Below are 16028 nucleotides of genomic sequence, written 5' to 3'. Positions count from 1 at the left end.
CCGTGCCTTGTTTGCTGTGCTCTAAGCAGCGTGAATGCGTTTGGAAAAAGGGAGATGGCAGATGGCTGTTGAGGATAATTACGCCGTCTTAGGCAACCTCTTGTTCTGTTTAATATTTAATATTCTGCCCTCCCTTGCTCCAAATGAAAAGCAGAGACAGTGCTTGGCGCCCCTCTAGACCAACCCCTCCCTTTCGGAAATGTTTGGACAGAGCTGACTCTCTGGGTGGCTTTTATTTCTGAAGAAATAAGAGAAATCACTCTCCTCTCTGGCTCTCGCCGGCTGACAGCTTCAGAGAACACGTGGCTGGTGGGGGCGGGAGGGGAAGCGCCCCGCGGGCTGGGCTCCTCCGCCTTTTCCCGGGGCTCGGGCTCTGAGGGTTCCTGATGACTGAGCTGGAAGAAGGAATCAAAAGGGAATGTAGACAGGAGGACAAAATAGCTTCCAGGAGGCAGTGGCCTCCGCCGTGGCTGAACAGACAAGAGGGGGCGCTCTTCCCTGGGCCGCCTCCTCCTTAGCTCCTCGGTGCGGGGGTGGCAGTGGGGTGGTGATCTCCACTAGGTATTCCGGCTGCATCCTGAGTTTCCTGTTGAGTCGCCAACTTCAGGGCAGACCTGCCATTTCCCCTGCGGGCTCTTTCAGGGACAGTCTTAGGTCTCTGGGGGATGGGGGGTGGGATGGGTGGGGTGGGGAGGTGAGGAGAAAGGCCGGCTCCTGTGTCTATGGCTGACTCTGGCCCCTCACCCCCAACTTGGCTTCTACACCTTCCAAACCCAAGCCCTGGGTTGCAGGAAAGCTCCCAACTCCAGAGGTCTTAGTAGCTCACCATCCCATTGATGTTTTTCTCTAAAACACTGGGATATGCAGGGACGCATAAAGGTGTTCCAGCCAATGCATGGTGCCTAACTCTGTTTTTTGTGGAAGGAAATGGAAACCCACTCCAGTATTCTTGACTGGAGAATTCCATGAACAGAGAAGGCTGGCGGGCTGTACAGTCCATGGGGTTGCAAAGACTCGGAAACGACTGAGTCATTGAGCACATAAAGATATTACTTGAGGCAAATGCCGTCATCCCTCTAGATAAGACTGCTTTACTTCAGTGCTGCCCCTCTTGCTGCCCCAAAGTAAGTGGAAAGATCAGAACTAAGGTTCTGGAGGCAAAGAGCAGATTTTTTTTCTTAAGGTGTTTTTTTTTGGGGGGTGGGGTGGGCAGCACTGTCATGTGGGATCTTAGTTCTCCCAGCAGGGATCAAACCCATGCCCCCTGCAATGGAAGTGTAGAGTCTTAACCACTGGACCGCCAGGGAAGTCCCCCAAGGGCGGATTTGACATTGAACAAATTAGTGGGTAAATGACGGGCAAAGTCATGCCAAGTGTAGCTCTTGAACATCATAGCACCAGCAGAAGGTTTGACTTATTTTCTTACTGTTTTCAAAATGCTAGCTTACAGGACCAGAGGGCCCTTAGTGGCCGAGGGCAAGTGAGGGAAGATCCTATTCCAGGATCTTTCAAGCCAACTGTCTTCATAGTGACAGACAGGCGAGGGCTCTCGGCATGTTCTCCTACCTGCTCCCGGCAAGGCCAAGCCTGTCTGATGGCGGTCAGCGAGACTGACTTGACTGAGTAGGGTAGGGGAGGGGAGCTGGTCAGAATCCTCAGACCTTTATCTCAAAGTGCAGACCCTGGACTGGCATCATACTCTGGGAATGCAGAGTCTCAGGCCCCATCCAGGCCTGTTGAGTTAGAATCTCCCTTTCAGCTGGATTCCAGGGCAGAATCAGAGTCTGACTGGCTGGTCAGAGTCTTAGAAACTGGGGACATAAGTCTGTGCGTCAGTGTTTCTAGTTGACAAGCCAGTGGTGGCATCCCAGTAGTAGAGATCCTGGGAGACCAGGTCAGGTGATGCTCAGTGCTGGGCACATAGTAGGAGCTCACTAAATCTTGGCTACTTGTTTGTTGTTGATATTCTTGCAAGAGTTGATTAATGAATGTAATATGGTTTTGTAAAGTTTCATTTATTATGGGCTTCCTAGGTGGCCCAGTGAAAGAATCTGTCTGCCAACACAGGAGATGCAAGTTCGATCCCGGGGTCAGGAAGATCCCCAAAAGGAGGAAATGGCAACCCACTCCAGTATTCTTGCTTGGGAAATCCCATGGACTGAAGAGCCTGGTGGGCTATAGTCCATGGAGTCACAAAGAGTTGGACACAACTGACTTGTTGTTCAGTTGCCAAGTTGTGAACGCTTCTTCACGACCCCGTGGACTGCAGCACCCCAGGCTTCCCTGTCCCTCACTGTCTCTCAGAGTTCATGTCCATTGAATTGGTGATGCCATCCAACCATCTCATTGTCCGTCACCCTCTTCTCATTCTGCCTTCAATCTGCCTAGCATCAGGGTCTTTTCCAGTGAGTCAGCTGTTCCTCTCAGGTGGCTAAAGTGTTGCAGCTTCAGCATTAATTCTTCCAAAGAGTATTCAGGGTTGACTTCCTTTTGAATCGACTGGTTTGATCTCCTTGCTTTTCAAGGGGCTCTCAAGAGTCTTCTCTAGCACCACAGTTCAAAAGCATCAGTTCTTCAATGCTTTGCCTTCTTTACTGTCAAGCTCTCACATCCGTACAAGACCATAGCCTTGACTATAGGGACCTTTGTCAGCAAAGTGATGTACATCCGTACAAAGACCATAGCCTTGACTATAGGGACTTTTGTCAGGAAAGTGATGTCTCTGCTTTTGAACACACTGTCTAGGTTTGTCACAGCTTTCCTGCCAAGAAGCAGTCATCTTCTAACTTCATGGATGTATGCACCATCCACAGTGATTTTAGAGCCCAAGAACAGGACATCTATCATTGCTTACACCTTTCCCCCTTCTGTTTGCCATGAAGTGATGGGACTGGATGCCATGATCTTAGTTTAATGTGGAGTTTTAAGCCGGCTTTTTCACTTTCCTCCTTCACCCTTATCAAGAGGTTCTTTAGTTCCTCTTCACTTTCTGCCGTTAGAGTGGTATCATCCGCATATCTGAGGTTGTTGACATTTCTCTTGGCAATCTTGATTCCAGCTTGTAACTCATCCAGCTCGGCAATTCCCATGATGTGCTCTGCATACAAGTTAAATAAACAGGGTGACAATAAACAGCCTTGTCGTACTCCTTTCTCAATCCTGAACCAGTCAGTTGTTCTGTACAGGATTCTAACTGTTGCTTCTTGACCCGCATACAGGCTTCTAGGAAGGTAATATGGTCTGGTAATATGGTCTAGGTAATATGGTCTGGTATTCCCATCTCTTTAAGAATTTTCCACAGTTTGTTATGATCCACACAATCAAAGGCTTTAGTGTAGTCAATGACACAGAAGTAGATGTATTTCTAGAATTCCCCTGGTTTTTCTATGATCCAGTGAATGTTGGCAATCTAATCGTTGGTTCCTGTGTCTTTTCTAAACCCAGCTTGAACATATGGACATTCTTGGTGCATGTAATGCTGCAGTGTAGCATGCAGGATTTTGAGCATGACCTTTCTAGCATGGGAGATGAGTACCATTGTCCGGTGGTGTGAACATTCTTTGATACTACCCTTCTTGGGAACTGGGATGCGGGCTGATGTTTTCCAGTCCTGTGGCCACTGCTGGGTTTTCCAGATTTGCAGACATATTGAGTGCAGCGCTTTAATAGCATCATCTTTTAGGGTTTTAAATAGCTCTGCTGGGATTCCGGCACCTCCACTAGCTTTATTGGGAGCAGTGCTTCCTGAGGCCCACCTGACTTCACATTCCAGAATGTCTGGCTATGCGCAAGAAAGATCTTAATGACCCAGATAACAACACGATGGTGTAGTCTCTCACTCAGAGCCAGACTGAACGACTTAGCACAAACTTATTTATTACCTTTTTAATCATTAAAAAATTGAAGTATAGTTATTTTACAGTGTTGTTAATTGAGTCTTGTGTTAGTTTTATGTGTACAGCAAAGTAATTTATACACACACACAATGCAGGAGATCCTGGTTTGAGTTCTGGGGTTGGGAAGATTCCCTGGAGAAGTGATAGGCTCCCCACTCCAGTGTTCTTGGGCTTCTCTCACGTCTCAGCTGGTAATTATCCACTTCAATGCGGGAGGCCTGGGTTTAATCCCTGAGTTGGGAAGATCCCTGCAGAAGGTCATGGCAACCCACTCTAGTATTCTTGCCTGGAGAATCCCTATGGACAGAGGAGCCTGATAGGTTATAGTCCAGGGGGTCTCAAAGAGTCAGACACAACTGAGTGACTAACACAGCACAGCATATATATATATATTCTTTCTCAGATTCTTTTCCGCTATGGGTTATTACAAGATATTGATCCCAGTTCTCTGTGCTAATTTTGTTTACCTTTAAATTTCTCTCCAGAGCAAGGATGTGTATCCGGTTTCTTTTCTAATTTAAAATACACCCAACATAAAGTTCACTGTTTTCACCATTTTAATTTCACCAATTAAACAGCATTAGTATATTTGTAATGTTGTGCAACCATTACCTCTATTTATTAATAGTTCCAGAATTTTCTGTTTATTTCAGAGGGAAAGTCTCTACCGTGAAACAGTTGCTTTCATTCCTCAGTCCCCTGGCACCTGGCAGCCACCTACCAGCTTTCTCTCTTTATGGATTTCCCTCTTCTCCATACTTCATAGAAATGTGTCTGGCTTCTTTTCACTTCTGATTTCTTTTGTAGTTCAGACTTCAACTTCCCCTTTCTTTCACGTGTCCCACCCAGCCCTCCCTTAGAGCATGGAGGTCAGATGAGTATTGGAAACATATCCTGCTGCTGCTGTTGCTGCTAAGTCACTTCAGTTGTGTCCGACTCTGTGTGACCCTATAGACGGAAGCCCACCAGGCTCCCCCGTCCCTGGGATTCTCCAGGCAAGAACACTGGAGTGGGTTGCCATTTCCTTCTCCAATGTGTGAAAGTGAAAAGTGAAGTTGCTCAGTCGTGTCCGACCCTTAGTGACCCCACGGACTGCAGCCTACCAGGCTCCTCCATCCATGGGATTTTCTAGGCAATAGTACTGGAGTGGCTTGCCATTGCCTTCTCCTAGACCCTACTATTTCACACATTCATTCTTTCTTGTTTTGAACTTTTTTTTAAATTGGCGTATAGCCGATTAATGTTGTGATAGTTTCAGGTGAGCAATGAAGGGACTCAGCCATACATATACATGTATCCATTCTCCCCAAACCCCTCTCCCATCCAGGCTGCCACATCACATTGAGCAGAGTTCCTTGTGCTATACAATAAGTTCTTGTTGATTATCCATTTTAAATACAGCAGTGTGTACATTACCATCTCAAACTCTCTAACTATCCCTTCCTCCTGGCAACTATAAGTCTGTTTTCTAAATCTGTGAGTCTCTTTCTACTTTGTAAGTAAGTTCATTTGTATCAATTCTTTTTAGATTCCACAAATAATGGAGGTCATATACTATTTCTCATTCTCTGTCTGAATTACTTCACTCAATATGACACTCTTTGGGTACATCTGTGTTGCCATGAATGGCATTATTTCATTCTTTCTAATGGCTCAGTAATATTCCATTGTGTATATGTACCACACCTTTATCTGATCCTCTGTCAATGGATATTTAGGTTGCTTCCATGCCTTGGCTGTTGTAAATAGTTCTGCAAAGAACACTGGAGTGCATGTATCCCTTTGGATCGTTTTTCTCTGGATATATGCCCTGGAGTGAGATTGCAGAGTCATATAGTAGTTCTAGTTTTAGTTTTTAAAAGAACCTCCGTACTGTTCTCCATAGTGGATGCACAGTTTACATTCCCGCCAACAGTCACATGTTCATTCTTAGTGAGCAGGAACAATGTAGGGAGACTCAGTCTTCAAATATTTTTTCAGGACTGGACACCCAGACTACTCACTTTTTCTTTTTCTAAAAGTGATTCCGATTTTGGTATCCAGCTGTTTCCCTCCAGCCAAAACCATCACTACAATTTCTTTCAGCTCCAGTGAGGGGGCAGTTTCTCGATGATATCTTGAGAGTTTTAAGATCTCAAGGTGTGCAGTAATTGAGTCACAGTGCCACACAGTCGGTACTCAGTAAATATTTGCTGAGCAAACAGTGTATGTCCGTACTAATGATTACTGTCAAAATGAATTAATGTCTTCATGTAGTAATACGTTGATAACCATCCACAGCCGCTGGTTGGTCAAAGGGGCAGAATGAATGAGGGAGATCATGAAGTTCCTACTGATGCTAAATGCCAAGTCCAAAAAACACGTACTGGGGACTTCCCTGGTGCTTCAGTGGCTAAGACTCCGTGCTCTAAATGCAGGGGGCCTGGGTTCCATCCCGTCAGGGAACTAAATCCCCCATGCTGCACCTAAGAGTTTGAATGCCGCAACTACTCATTCTGTGTGCTGCAGCTAAGCCCAGGTGCAAGCAAATAAATGAATAAAACCCATGTATTGAAGGCAAAGGATTCCAAAGATGCAGTTTGTAGGAAAAACTGTGCCCCTAACCCTGAGAACACAGAGGACAGTAAATATCCCTTAAATGTTTAGTTTAAGGGAACAGCATTAGAGCCTCATTTTCTCCAGGAAGGAGTTTTATTTTTTCCTGGCAGTCTATTTTTTTTTTTTTTTGGTTAACCTTCCAGTTCCAGTGGATTCAAGTAAGTTTAAGAGAGAAAGAGACAATAAAGAGTAAGTGGTGTCAATCGTTTGGAGCATGAGTCCAGTTGTGATATTGCTCTGGACAAGAGGATCTACCTTGTTTTTTTGCCACACAACTTGTGGGATCTTGGGTTTCCCTGGTGGCTCAGACGGTAAAGAACCTGCCTACAATGCAGGAGACCCAGGTTCGAATCTTGGGTTGGGAATATCCCCTGGAGAAGGAAATGGCAACCCACTCCAGTATTCTTGCCTGGGAAATCCCATGGACAGAGGATCCTGGCGGACTACAGTCCAGACACAACTGAGCATGTATGCACTCCTCACATGTAGGAAATTACCATGTGCGGGTCACTGCTGCAAGCATATTATGTAGAACGAAATGATTTCATTGTCACAAGAGCTTGATGAAGTCTGTGCTCTTATCATCCTTATTTTACAGATGGGGAAACTAGTTCAGAGCAGTGAAGTGGCTTGCCCAAGGTCACATAGCAGGAAGGGACTGTCCAGGAACTAAGCAGGCTGGTTGCAAAGCTGGGGGCATTTCTCCACCAACTCTTATCAGTCATTGGTTCAGGAATATTCCAAGGGTATTAACTTCCCAGAACCTCTGGCCTGTCCTTTGATCCTGAAGCCACAACTAGGCCCATGGCAGGTGATGGAGGTAGAGAGCCATGTACACATGTGGGCAGGGGAGGGATTTGGGTGCTAGCAAATTCTCTTGGAAGCTTCATAGAAAAATAATTTTTTTTTTAAGATTCATTTATTTTTGGCTGTTCTGGGTCTTTCTCGAGTTGTGGTACTCAGGGGCTACACTTTGCTGTGATGCTCGGGCTTCTCACTGCAGTGGTTTCTCCCGTTGCCGAGCACAGGTTCTCAGTTCACAGGCTTCAGTAGTTGTCGCACACAGGCTTTGTCGCTCTGAGGCGTGTGGGATTCTCCCAGACCAGGGATCAAATGAGTGTCCCCTGCACTGGCTGGTGTTTTCTTAACCACAATTTGTCATTGTTGCTCAGTTGTGTCTGACTCTTTGCAACCCCATGGACTGCAGCATGCCAGGCTTCCCTGTCCTTCATTATCCCCTGGAGTTTGCTCAGACTCATGTCCATTGAGTTGATGATGCCATCCAACCATCTCATTCTTTGTTGCCCTCTTCTCCTCCTGTCCTCAATTGCCACGCATTAACCACTCGACCACCAGGGAAGCCCCAGAAACATCTTTTTTTTTTTTTTTTTAAAAAAAAACAAACTACAATTCCCCTCTTATTTATTTATTTTGGCTGTGCCCAGGGGCATGGAAGATCTTAGTTCCTTGACCAGGGATCAAACCTATGCCCCCTGGCACTGGAAACGTGCAATCTCACCCACTGGACTGCCAGGGAAGATCCACAGAAACATCTTTTGAGCTGGACATTGGAGGTGGGGAGATAGAAGGATATTCAGGATGGAGGCAAAGAGGTGTGGAAGTTAGGATGTGTTCAGGATTGGTAGTGGAAGTCTTTTGGGGATTGACCAACAGATAACCTGATAGGCGATGATGAATTGGAGGGAGAGTCAGGGCTCAGAACACAGAGGTAAAGATTACAGTCCCTCGGCATGGATCGAATGAGGGTCTGAACCTTGGCAAGTGAAAGAGAAGTATGAGGTAGAGTCAGTAGCCCTGGTGACGGGTAGAATGTGGGGTGAAGGAGGGAGAGAGGGGGCCCCACAATGGTTGGGTGATCACTTCTATGGCTTTTTGGGTTTCTTACAAATCTGACCTCTAGGGGCTGCCTGAGAACACCTGAGTCAGGTCGTGTCTCTCCTCTGCTTGGAATCTTCCATGGCTCCCACCTTCAGTCAGTTCAGTTCAGTAGCTCAATCGTGTCCGACTCTTTGAGACCCCATGGACTGCAGCACACCAGGCCTCCCTGTCCATCACCCACTCCTGGACTTTAGTCAAACTCATGTCCATAGAGTCAGTGATGCCATCTAACCATCTCATCCTCTGCCGTCCTCCTGCCTTCAATCTTTCCCAGCATCAGGATCTTTTCCAATGAGTCAGTTCTTCACATCAGATGGCCAAAGTATTGAAGTTTCAGCTTCAACATTAGTCCTTCCAATGAATACTCAAGACTGATTTCCTTTAGGATTGACTGGTTTGCTCTCCTTTTAGTCTAAGGGACTCTCAAGAGTCTTCTCCAACACCACGGTTCAAAAGCATCAATTCCTCGGCGCTCAGCTTTCTTCACAGTCCAACTCTCACATTCATACATGACCACTGGAAAAACCATAGCCTTGACTAGATGGACCTTTGTCGGCAAAGTAATGTCTCTGATTTTTAATATGCTGTCTAGGTTGGTCATAGCTTTCCTTCCTTTCTTTTAATGTCATGGCTTCAATCAGCATCTGCAGTGATTTTGGAGCCCAAGAAAATGAAGTCTGTTACTGTTTCCATTTTTTCCCTATTTGCCATGAAGTGATGGGACTGATTGCCATGATCTTAGTTCTTTGAATGTTGAGTTTTAAGCCAACTTTTTCACTCTCCTCTTTCACTTTCATAAACAGCAACAACAACAACAAAAGCCTATGTCCTCTCTGTAATCCCCAAGGCTCTCTACTATCCATCCCTGTCACCTTCCTCTGTCAGCTCACTCGCTCACTCTATTCCAGCCACACAGGCCTCCTTGTTGCTCCTTGAACTCACCAGGCACGCTCCAGCCATGGGACGTGTTCCCTCTGCCTGGACCACTCTTCCTCCCCCCACCCTCATGGCTCCTCTCTCACCTCCCTGAGATCTTTGCTCAAATGGATCTTTCCCACAGGGGTCCTTTCTGACTAACTTCTTCTTCTTTTTTAAATTATTATTATTTTTTTATTTTGGCTGTGCAAGGTCTTTTTTTGCTACATGTGGGCTTCTCTAATTGTGGAGCATGTTCTCTGACTCAATAATTGCAACATGCAGATTTAGTTGCCCCACAGCAATGTGGGATCTTAGTTCCCCAACCATAGATGGAACCTGCTTCCCCTGCAATGGAAAGCGGATTCTTAACCACTGGACCACCAGGGAAATCCTACCTTCTGTAAATGACCTTCCGCTTCCCCTTCCTTTTCCTCCTTTTCTGTTTTCTTTCCTCTGTCTGCATGATTTTGCTTGTTTATATTGTTTCTTGTCTGTCTCGCTTACTAGAATGTCCGTTCCATGAGGGCAGGGGATCCATATTCCCTTTTGTTTACTGCTGGGTCCCCTACAACAGACACACAGTCGGTGCTCAATAAATATCACTGGCTAGATGAATGAGTGAATGATGGGAAGGATAATGGAGCCATGAAACTATAATTGGGAGGAAGAATTCAGCTTGAGGGATTTCCCTGGTGGTCAAATGGATAAGAATCCATCTCCCATTGCAGGGGATGTGGGTTCGATCCCTGGTTGGGGAACTAAGATCCCACATGCTGCAGGGCAGCTAAGCCTGCGAGCCTCAGCTAGAGAGGCTGCTTTGGCAACTACGGAGGCTGTGTGCACTGGAGTCCGATCACCACAACTGGAGGGAAGCCCAGGCCCTGAACGTATGACCTGATGCAGCCATAAATAAATAAATAGCAGTGGTTCACCTGGATGTTGCCCAGCAGCCTGCACCCCAGGGGTCTCCCTTCCTTTCTCCTTCCTAAAGCCCGGTCAGTACCTGGAGGCTGCTGTGAAGAATCATCCAGCAATCCCAGGGGATCTGTTCATCCTGATGGGAGGGAGTGTGTGTCTCCCTGCACTGTGATGGGCAACTGAGCAAGCAGGTGAAAAACAAGCCCAGCTGCGACACAGTTCCTTCTCACCGGGGGAGGGACCTTTTGCAGCTGTACTCAGGGCTATGCTGGCGTGCTGGTCTCAGCCTAGCCTTCAGCCTTTGCCATATGGCTTGCATTTTCTTTAGCTCTGTTCTCGTGTATGTGGGGCAATTCTGGCATTTGGCTCCAGGGGCCAAGAGCTCTTATTGGCCCTGGCTTTTTCGTTTCACCTTTCTCTTAGCTTCTCTTGGCGTAGGTGGGCTGTGGGGTGAATTCACTCTGCCTGAGACCGAGTGGTTTTGGGTTGTCTGAATCAGCATGAAAGCTCTGATCTATGTCTAGATCTACTTATCAGTGCCCTCAATAAGTGCATGTCGGCACTGCTATATTTAACATGGATAACCAGCAAGTACCTACTGTACAACACAGGGAACTCGGCTCACTCTGCTCGTTATTATGTAACAACCTAAATGAGGAAAGAGTTTGAAAAAGAATAGATACATGCGTATGTATAACTGAAACACTTTGCTGTATACCTGAAACTAACACAGCATTGCTAATTAGCTATCAGTTCAGTTCAATTCAGTCGCTCAGTCGTGTCCGACTCTCTGCGACCCCATGAATCACAGCATGCCAGGCCTCCCTGTCCATCACCAACTCCCGGAGTTCACCCAAACTCATGTGCTATACTCCAATATAAAAGAAAATGTTTAAAAAAAGAGGGTATTTTAAAAAATTAATTTATTTTCAATTGTGCTGGGTCTTTGCTGCTGTGCTCAGACTTTGTCTAGTTGCAGTGATGGGGGGCTTCTTGTTGTGGTTGCTTCTCTTGTTCTGGAACACTGGCTCTAGGCATGCCAGCTTTAGTAATTGCAGCTTGCGGACTCAGCAGTTGCAACTCAAGGGCTCTAGAGTGCTGGCTCAATAGTTGTGGTACATGGGGTTAGTTGCTCCAAGGCTTGTGGGATCCTCCTGGACCAGGGTTTGAACCCGTGTTCCCTGCACTGGCAGCCAGATTCTTAACCACTGGACCACCAGGTAAGTCCCATAAGTGGGCATTTGATGCTGTAAGACAAGAAGGCTGAAATGCTGGGGCAACTAAGGATAGTTAAGTACCTTCAAGAAGATGAGTGGATGTTTTTTGATCGCCTGTTAAAGAGTTTTTTCCTATATATATTTTTTGGGGGGTATGGAGAAGGAAATGGCAACCCACTCCAGTATTCTTGCCTGGAGAATCCCAGGGATGGCAGTGCGTGGTGGGCTGCCATCTATGGGGTCGCACAGAGTCGGACATGACTGGAGCTACTTAGCAGCAGCAGCAGCAAGATAGACATAACATATCATTTACCAGTTTAACAATTTTTCGGTGGTCTTATGTGAAAGTGAAAGTCACTCAGTCCTGCCCAACTCTTTGCCACCCCATGGACTATACAGTCCATGGAACTCTCCAGGCTAGAATATTGGAGTGGGTAGCCTTTCCCTTCTCCAGGGGATCTTCTCAACCCAGGGATCGAACCCAGGTCTCCCTCATTGCAGGCAGATTCTTTACCAGTTGAGCCACAAGGGAAGCCCAAGAATACTGGAGTGGATAGCCTATCCCTTCTCCAGCAGATCTTCCCGACCCAGGAATTGAACTGGGGTCTATTCCATTGCAGGTGGATTCTTACCAACTGAGCTATCAGGGAATCATGTACATTCATAATATTTTGCATCGTCACTATTCATCTCCAGGACTCTTCCTCATCTTCTCAAGCGGAAACTCTGTCCCCATTAAACATTAAACCCCGTTTGTTCTCCTCCCAGCTCCTGGCAGCCCACCTTTCTGCTTTCTGTCTCTATAGGTTGGCCTCATGTGAGTGGAATCATACAGCGCTTCCCCTCTTGTGACTGGTCTCTCACTGAGCGTAATGCTCTCAAGGTGCATTCATGTTGTAGTGTGTGTCTGGATTTCCTTCCTTCTCAAAGCCAAGTAACATCCCGTTGGATGTTTCGTTTGTCTTCATCCATTGATGGGCATTTGGCTTATTTCCCTGTTACCTTTCAGCTCTTCCACCAACAGTGCAGGAGGGATTGCATTTCTCTGTGTCCCTGCCATCACTTGTCATCCCTTATCCTTTTAAAAAATAGCTTTAGGTATTTATTTATTGGTTGTGCTGCGTATTCGCTGCTGCTCGGGCTTTTCTCCAGTTGGGGCGAGCGGGGGCTACTCTCTAGTGGTGCAGACTTCTCCTTGTGGTGGCTTTTCCTTGTGGAGCATGGACTCAAGGGTGCGAGAGTTTCAGTAGCCGAGGCACATGGGTTTGGTAGGTGCGGTTCCTGGGCTCTGCAGCACAGGCTCAGCAGTTGTGGCACACGGGCTTAGTTGCTCTTCGGCAGGCGGTATCCTCCAGTATCAGGGGTCGCACCCGTGTCTCCTGTGACTGAGCTGCCAGGGAAGCCCTCTTGTCTTTTTGATGATAGTGATTCTAAACAGTGTGAAACAATATCTCATGTGGCTTTGATTTGCATCTCCCTGAGAATTAGTGATGTTGAGCACATTTTCATTTGACTGTTGGCCATTTGGATGTCTCTTTTAGAAAAATGTCTATTTAGTGCCTCTGTTTATTTATTTATTTATTTTTAAAAACTATGTTTTGACTGCACTGCAAAGCATGGGGCATCTTCATTCGCTAACCACGGATCAAACCCACGCCTCCTGCAGTGGAATGTTGAAGTCTTAATCACTGGACCACCAGGGAAGTTCCCTCTGCCAATTTCTTTAATTAAAATTTTTATTTTGTGTTGGAGTAGAGCTGATGAACAATCTTGTGATAGTTTCAGGTGGACAGCAAAGGGACTCAGTCATACAATCAATACTTTTTTTAAGCTACTGAGTTGTATGAGTTCTTTACAGATACCAACCCCGTATCTGATATATGGGGCTTCCCAAGTGGCGCTTGTGCTGAAAAATCCACCTGCCAAAGCAGGTAGATTTGAGAGACCCAGGTTCAATTCCTGGGTCTGGAAGATCCCCTGGAAAAGGAAATGGCAACCCACTCCATTATTCTTGCCTGGAGAATCCCGTGGACAGAGGCACCTGGCAGGCTGCAGTCCTTAGGGTCGCACAGAGTTGGACACAAGTGAAGTGACTTAGCACTCACATCTGATGCATAATTTGCAAATATCTGTCCCCGTTCTGTAGATTGTCTTTTTGTTTTGTTTATGGTTCCTTTTGCTGTACAAAACCTTTTTAGTTTGATGCAGTCCCACTTACTGATTTTTGTTTTTGTTACTCCCTGCTTTTTTTCATTTGAAGAATTATTTTTAAGTTTTTCTTTCTTCTTACTTTAAAAAAGTTTTAATTGAAGGATAATTGCTTTACAATATTGTGTTGGTTTCTGCCATACATCAACATGAATCAGCCCTAGGTATACATATGTCGCCTACCCCTTGAACCTCCTTCATCTTTTTTTTTTTTTGGCCTCACCACATGGCATGTGGGTTCTTCCCTGACCAGGATTCAAACCCATGCCCTCTGCATTGGAAGTGTGGAGTCCTAACCACTGGACTGCCAGGGAAGTCCTTTTTTTGTTGTTGTAAGTTTTTACTCCTAGGTAGAATCCTGCACTTGTCCCTTACCTGTTCCGGAGATTGTTTAGGGTCCAGAAATCACTTTTACTATCAGTCAAATAAAACATCTAGAAAGGGATGAATGCATTTGAAAGGCGGTTGAAAATGACATTTGAATTAGCTTCATCCTGGCTATTAGAATCCACGGTCTGTTGACTTTCATACTCTTCAGGCTAGAACTCAGGAAGAGATACTGTTTTTTCCATGGGTCTTAGCAACACTTGTTTAGTCTGGGGCTAGTTAAGATGCCTTGTTAACAGAGATCTTAGCACACAGAGCAATACAGGAAGGCATGAAACTACCTAAGAGAAGCCCAAACAGCAAGTGGAAGAAAGAAAATGCAGGCTGAGAGAGAAAGCACGAGGGAAGGGGTGAGAGCAAAGGATTTTGTGCAGAGATGCTCTCTTTGGCCTTCATTTTAACGAACGCTTTGGTGTTCTCAACAGGACTCCACACCTGTGTGGATTCTCCTTGAATGCAAAGCTTTCAAAGCATGAGAAAAACATTCGTTGAATGAAACCAGTGTTGCTTCTGTGAAGTAGTATGTTAGTTGTGTGTGTTAGTCACTCAGTTGTGTCCAACTCTTTGCGACCCCATGGACTGTAGCCAACCAGGCTCTTCTGTCCATGGAATTCTCCAGGCAAGAATGCTGGAGCGGGTTGCCATTTCCTTCTCCAGGGGATCTTCTTGACCCAGGGATCAAACCCAGATCTCCTGTATTGCAGGCAGATTCTTTACCATTAGGGACATACTATGTACTGGCTGATGTCCCCCTAAATTCATATCTTGAAGTCCCTAACTTCCAATGGGATGCTCTTTGGAGATGGGAGGTCATTAGGTTTAAGTGAGATCATGAGGTTGGGACCCTTGTGATGGGATTGTTGTTGTTCAGTTGCTAAGTTGTGTCCGACTTTGTGACCCCATGGACTGTAGCCAACCAGGCTCCTCTGTCCGTGGGATTTTCCCAGCAAGAGTACTTGAGTAGGTTGCCATTTCCTTCTCTAGGAATTACCGCCCTTATAAGAAGAGACACCAGAGAACGCAGTCTCTTTCTCTCTTTCTCCTCCATGTAAGGACACAGAGAGAAGGTGGTCATTTACAAACCAGGAAGCAAATCTTCCTCAGGAACTGACCTGGTCTTGGACTTCCAGCTTCCCAAACTGTGAGAAAATAAATGTTTGTCATTTAAGCCACTCAGTCTATGGTATTTTGTTATCGCAGCCAAGCTAAGACAGGAATCCTGCAGTAACAAATAGGCCCCCAATTGGGTGAAAGGTTAAACAAGAAGTCTGTTTCTAACTCACCTGATTACCCTGGAAGGCTGTTTCTGGTCAGTGGATGACTCTGCTCCTTCACATGGTGTCTCAAGGACCCAGGTCCCCACCTTTTCATGGCTCCAGCACACACAGGGCCCTTACTGTCTCCCATGTCTAGCCAGCAGAGGAGAAAAGGAACTTGTCGAGGGCACACCTGCTCCTTAAAGCTTTGACCCAAGGGGCCGCTTCACAGTTGCTCACATTCCTTAGGTGAAGATGAGTTGCATGGCCACACCAATTCAAGAGGAGCTGAGAAGGTAGTCCCTGGCCACTGTTTGTTCCCCAGGGTGTTGCCTTGATTTTGGTTGCAGTATCTGTCAGATTTTCTTTTCGTTTACACTTTGATGGATTGATTTTTGGCTGCACTGGGTCTTCATTGGTGCACGCTGGCTGTCTAGTTGCGCTGAGTGGCGGCTACTCTCTGGTTGAGGCACACGGGCTTCTCACTGCGGTGGCTTCTCTTGCTGCAGAGCCCGGGCTCGAGGACTCCTGGGCTTCAGTAGCTGTGGCTCGTGGACTCAATAGTTGTGGCTCCCAGGCTCTGGAGCACAGGCACAATAGTTGTTGTGCATGGGCTTCGTTGCTCTGTACCACGAGGGACCTTCCTGGATCAGGGATAGAACCTGCGTCTCCTGTATTGGCAGGCAAATTCTTTATCACTGAACCACCAGGGAAGCCCTCCTGTCAAAATT

At 46.3% G+C, this 16028-nt stretch overlaps 1 pseudogene; it reads left to right on the top strand.

Moving 5' to 3' along the window:
- LOC129559550 (mitochondrial transcription rescue factor 1-like) overlaps positions 1–16028 on the top strand; it is a 69735-nt pseudogene that overhangs the window by 42587 nt on the left and 11120 nt on the right.

This window comes from Moschus berezovskii, chromosome 8 (genome assembly GCF_049115385.1).
Source record: "Moschus berezovskii isolate FMDL1 chromosome 8, NW_MosBer_1.0, whole genome shotgun sequence".
In the NCBI taxonomy this organism is placed as follows: Eukaryota; Metazoa; Chordata; class Mammalia; order Artiodactyla; family Moschidae; genus Moschus; species Moschus berezovskii.
The sequence above is the reverse complement of the archived record's forward strand: the minus strand, read 5'-3'. Positions and strand labels throughout refer to the sequence as shown.